This window comes from Magallana gigas, chromosome 3, assembly GCF_963853765.1.
Source record: "Magallana gigas chromosome 3, xbMagGiga1.1, whole genome shotgun sequence".
NCBI classification, from domain to species: Eukaryota; Metazoa; Mollusca; class Bivalvia; order Ostreida; family Ostreidae; genus Magallana; species Magallana gigas.
The window spans coordinates 21,319,218-21,325,800 of NC_088855.1; positions in this window are offsets into that span (position 1 = coordinate 21,319,218).

The window sequence follows — 6,583 nt, forward strand, 5'->3', positions numbered from 1 at the left end:
AATTCCCCGCCTTTCTTGGATCGAAACAGAAACAGTTTAGTACTAAAGAGGGCAATGAGTCTAGATTGGTCACGAAGATCAGGCGGGCCGTTGAGTCCATCAACGCACGATTAAAGACGTGGAAATTCTTCGATCGGGTTATCTGCAATAAAGATATCCCCCAACTCAAAAAATACATCGACATTGTTGTTGCTATCTGTAACTGATTTCGCTTGCCCGTGCAACTATCACGTGAAGTTGATTGTCACATAGCCCGAAAGATGGTAGAACGTTCAATGATGACAAACTTAGTCCAGCAAGAGGTGGAAAGTCATGTACATTTAAGAAAGCATATAAGTCATTGGCAGAGCATTGAATCAATTGATTTTATATTTTCATTTTTAAGTGGAGACTATCTTAGGTCAATCACATTTGGAGTGTATCAACTCTCACAGGCGCCCTGTAATGCCGACCAGCATCTGAAAGACTTAAGAAATGAAGATAATAATTTTTCTATTGATCGACGTATCAAAGAAAAAATTGACCGGAAAACTTCATCAATGCGCGTAGCGCATTGATGAAAAAGTTTTCCGGTCAATTTTTTCTTTGATACGTCGATCAATAGAAAAATTATTATCTTCATTTCTTATCATTTAATAAAACATTTTCAAATAAAAAAATGTGATGTGTCATTGATCAAAAATGTAAATAATGTAAATGAAGCGGTGCGTATGAATACAAAACAACAACAGCAACAATATTCAAAATGGATGCGCCTCAGCTGATGCAGAGCTATTGAGCTGAATTAAAGGATTAAACACAAATAGTGAGTTAAAATCTGAACCGGCTGAATTGAAAACGAAAGGAAAATACATGCGATAGCTTGTGATATTATTCACTGTGCAGAAAAACTCGTAATAAAACTAGTTTTCATGTGAGATCGCTGGAATATGCAACTTGACATAACCATCCAAGGAAAGGCGATCGTGGATGAAAATAGCTGATATGTCGACAGAGAATAGTATGTATAAGCGACTTTTGTAAACGTTGTGGTAACTAGATAGCCAGTGATGTACTTAAATGGTATATTAGCCGCTTGGAATGCGCAGAAGGAGTTGATGCATCACTCATAGCTTTTCTTTACGACGCTTATTCTGATGACCGATCATGTACGTGTGTAAATTTAAAAATTATCGTTACCAAATTTGAACAGCAGTGTTACCTTGAAAGTTTATAGGCCTATATGTTCGTTATAATATTCCTGGAAAAGGAACAGCCAGCCTCGCTGTAGGCCTAAATGCAATGTTGATTGATCTCAAGCAGACGAAATCGTGAGAAGACGCTTAATTTTCTATGTCGTGAATCAAATAATGTGTTTTGTTTATTTTTGAAGGTTAAACTTTCAATTTTTTATATTCACAAGGTTGCATTTTGTTTGCTGACAATAAAACAGACACAACTTTACTTTTCTTGACAGTGTTTATCTTGGAAATTCCCGTTCTATAAATAGTGTTAGATCAGAACAGTTGAGAAAAGTAGATCCGGCAAAAATTTTATTGATGCAGGTATCAAAGAAATTTTTCGACCAATCAGAAGCGCCGATATCTCATCAAATGAATAAATATTAAATGATTTGCACATCAAGTTGAACGTCAACAAGACCTCCAATGAATACATAAGAGGGAAAATCCAATCCAGACATACATCGTTCAAGACATATTTCCTTTGGATAAAAATTAATCTAGATGTTCAACACGATCCACTTGTTGGTTGGTACAAAGCTGGGACATACACGGTTGGGTGTTGTGCCCATGTTGCAACGGTTATTTGGTTTCTGTGAAACGGAGAGCACTCACAAAATCTGATATACTGACAACATTGGTTCAAGATGCGGCAGTAATTCCTGAAACAGAGTTTGACGCTGAACTAGCTGAGTAGTAAATTGGAACATTGATACTTGAGCATTGAATAGTATCAGAAATAAAGATTACAAGATTTTTCGTCTTAAAAACAACCTGATTATTGTGTATGAATAACATTCAGTAGCTAGAATATAATAGATATTATTCGAGATGTAAAAATAAACTATGAATCATTTTAAATTGTAGTTATATATATTTATGAAACACAAATTATTATAAAAGATTAATATTTTAAACAAAAAGTTCGGATGTTAAGCAAAGCATTACATATACTTGACTTTACACTTTAACGCTCCAGGTATTCCTATTTAAAGAAAAAGGAACTTCCCGTTTAAAAACCAAAGGCGGCGAAAACATGGGAAAGGGCGCTATGCCTCTTTTGACATTTTTTCTTCACAATTTTTTCTTATTATCTAGGTCTGCTGCAATGCAAAATTCCCGTGGACTTCTTTAATTTAAGTCGTGAATTTTAACCTGATAAGCTAGAGGGTACGTTTCAAAGGAAAAATCTTTCCATACACTCTAGAACCATGAGGTATATATAAATACATTGTATCGAGTTATGAAGCAAACTGTTTTGGGACAGAGTGTAATGTGCATTTAGAGCCTGTAATAGATTCAGGATATGATGACATCTGCGCACATTTAAGAATAGGTTCAGGGCGTAACACCCCCCCCCCCCGCACCTCCCCTCCACTTTTGAATACGAGTATAAATGTAAAATGAAATTTAAACATAATCCTTTTTTGTGTCACACTCTTTTTTATGTGTAAAATACATATCTACATCGCACTTTGGATTACTCGTTGCTAAAGAGTACCCAACTCTTCTTTTGTGTTTGACATACATATAGCTCGTTGCTAAAAAGTACTCGGGCATTCAATAGTGGCTCCGGATGTCATGATTAGTCCGCGCATTAAACCCGAGTTTAGTATTCGGTGCAAAAAGTACGGTACCTGTATATCACTTGTTTTACAGTTAAAACTTGCATTAATACATAATGTATAAAAGAACATTTTTTTTTAATTTCATATTATTCTATCAACATCCACCAAGTATGTAGGATTCCCTAATTCTATTTCATACAATTCATTCTCTGACTGAAATCTAAACGTTCCGTTCATCGATTGTTTAAAACCTTCATCGACCAAATAAAATCATTGACTGCACAAAACAATTATGATGATGTCAGACTCAAATTCCCACTTAAGAAGACATGGCTTTTTCATTTTTTGACGTACAAACATTAACAATTTATTGCATGTAATTTTACTTACTGTATACGATTAATTCATTCATGCTAAATGAAAGATGTAAAAATAAACATTGAAAATTTTCTTTGATGATTCATGCGGATGCAGGGGCGAATGTGGTGACAAAAACAGACACGAATAGTTACATGTACGTTCCTTCAAATCACAAGTGTAAAGAAAACTCATCCAAAATGACCCCCGTAATTGTGACAGACACAAGTGTGTCCAGTCTAAGAGGCCACTTAAGTAAAGTACAGTGGAATTGACGAGAACCCACGCTCAGAGAAAGATGCGCATACCTACATACATGTACTTCCTGGTTATAGGTATAAAAAAAATTATTTTTACGATCTTCGAATTCGTCATAATTACATGTGTACTTAATGTAGATTAAATGAAGATTGCAGTTTTAAAAAGTGACCATTATTAAAAGATTTTTTTTAAATGATAATTCCTCACTGTCTCTGAATGAACTGAAAAGAAACTTCAGAACAATTTGTTGGGATTTTAACTTTTAATTTATTTTAATAATCTATTTTATCAATGGCAAGTATGTTGATTCCTTTACAAATCCAATTAGGGACAGCTTTTTTGTTAAAAAGATTTTTTAAAAGTAGCAGGCTCCTATTTACTAACAGGATTGTCGAAGAAATCCTCAAGAATATATCAAATACGATTTATAACATCCGAAGCAAAAAGAAACTACAAAGAGCCTGATCGTGTTATGCTGGTATTGAATATTGTTTTTTCGACATTCAGAACAGTATAAAAGATAAAAGAAACCAGGTCAATTTAAAAACATTTAAACGCAAATTTTTTAAATGTTTGTCAAAATCCAACAATACGCATTTTATTCTGATTTTAAAAAATAAAAATTCTGAATAAAAATATAATGCGCTAAGATGAAGGATGATGAATCATTTTCACTTTTACCTATAATAAGTTAACTATACATCAATTATAACTTTCTCGAGGGGATCTAATGGGCCTTAATCCCCCGTTGCTAGCATACACAAGAGGTTGATAAGGCAACTTGACATCCGTTTTTGTTAAAACATTCTGAAATAAACCATAACGGGACTTTATTAATGGCTACACGGTGTTTTTCTTTCTTCATCATTTGTATGTTCATGCTTCTTAGGAACCTTCCTGTGAAAAGTCATGGTAAGTTGATTATCTCTCTCTCTCTCTCTCTCTCTCTCTCTCTCTCTCTCTCTCTCTCTCAATAAAAGTATCATGATGTGAAAGCATTTGTCGGTTTCGCGTTTGAATTCATTCATCTTTTATGGGCATACTTCATGTACCTAAAATTACTAACCATCAAGCACTGTAATAGCACAACTATGAAAGTTCTTAGAGAAAACAGTAGATGCACATTTAATATGATTTTGTATCTTAAAGATTAACATGGTGATACCATAAATAACCATGTTTAGATGTGTTTATTATAGATGGCGAAGGTGAAAGCTGGACAGAGTGGTCCCAATGCCAAACGCCGTGCCCATGGACATGGTGCGAAAACACTATTTGCATCGGTGCTCAAACAAGAAATCGAAGCTGTGTGCCCCATTTATCAAACAATGCCACGATAAAGTGCACAGGAGCTATTAGCGAAAAACAGTTCTGCTTGATAGCTGGGTGTCCCGTGAAAGAGATCTGGAGCGATTGGACGGAATGGTCTGCTTGTAGTGTGACATGCGGAAGTGGATATAGACAAAGAGTTCGATTCTGCGCAGATCGCAAAAATTCCTGTCACGGTGACCTTTTTGAAAGGGAATTATGTGGTTCTGGAATCACATGTGAAAGACTTGATGAATTAAGTATATGGGGTGAATGGAGTGCATGTTCGCAATCCTGTGGGGGGAATAGGACAAGAAGGAGGATTTGCACTGACCTGGGAGATAAAAACTGCTCGAGGTCGTTAGAGGAGTCTCAAATCTGCCATGAACACTTCTGTGAAGGTACACAAATACTATCTTTCCTTTCCAAACATTACTTTTCTATCGTTGTTATGAAATCAAACACAGAATATACATGTATAAACCTTATTCTACTTTATTAAGAAAATGCAAAATCGAATAGTTTACTTTGATGAATGAAAATTTCGTTCTTTTCTTTTTTACTCAGTACGGTTAAATAAGAGTAAAGATCAATGTCGCAAGATAACAAATTTAATATTTAATATAATTCATCACAACTATTAGGTTATAAGTTTAATGAGCCATGTATAAAATATCTGGACTATATAGTGGAAAAAACCTGTATAAAAGATTTTGAAAGTTTTTTTCTCGGATATTCCCATGTTGAATATTAAGGGCCTTTTTAACAGTGTAAAATTATTTCACATATTGAGCATTGCAGTTCAATTAAATATCAACTACCGGTATATTTCAACATACTTGCATATAAGAACCATAATATCATACATAATAACATTGAGTTCTTGAGAAAAAAAATCTAAAAATTTCCCTATGTAAAATTGGACCCCTTAAGTTGACCCCAACCTATCCTAAAATATCATGATTTTGACAAACTTGAGTCAACACTATCTTACTTTAGGTTCCTTTTATCAACGTAAAGGTTTTTCTAGGCAAATAGTATTTAAGATTTTAAATTTTATTTTTCTATATATACCTACATGTATGTAAAAATTGCCCCCCCCCCCCGCATTGTGGTCCCACCATACCCGCGATGGTCGTGATATTGTCAAACTTGAATCTACACTTAGTCTTTATGAAGTTGCCTTTACTTTTACAGGTGTGATCCATCATTTTAACAAAATTGAATCTCCTTAACCCAATATTGCATTGTGCTTTATTGATAAAAATTAGCTAAGTGGTTCTAGATAAGAAGTCTATAATGTGAAGAGTTTACAGACGGTCTGACAGACAGACAGACAGCCAGATGGACGCAGGACAAAAAGTGCCTGAAAAGTTCACTTGAGCTTTCAGCTCAGGTGAGCTAAAAAGTTGCAAAAGCAGTCCACTGTTGTCCCTTTATATCCTCCATATCGCTGATGGGGGCTTTTGTTTTATTTTCAGTAAATTAGGAACAACTGCAAACATTCCGTGCAAGTCATCGTCAACCAACGGATTTTTACTTTATTAACAACCAACAAGTTATCACTTAAAGCAAATGATAGTGCATATATGAGAAACGGTTTTCTTGCTGCAGTGCTGTAGACTGTCCTGTCTGTTGCGTATCATTCACGTCAGAGCAAACAGGTCAATACCTTTTTTTCGCATTCGGTAGCCGTTACATTTTACGTTCTTTTCGTCGATAAGTTGATCCACGAAATTAAATTAAATAACTATGATAACATATTGTGTCAATAGGAATTAGTGTACCCTTAAAACTGTGACTTTCCCTTCATCCATCTAAATTGGTACACACTTACAATAGTTCCACACTAAATACTTTGAAACGCAG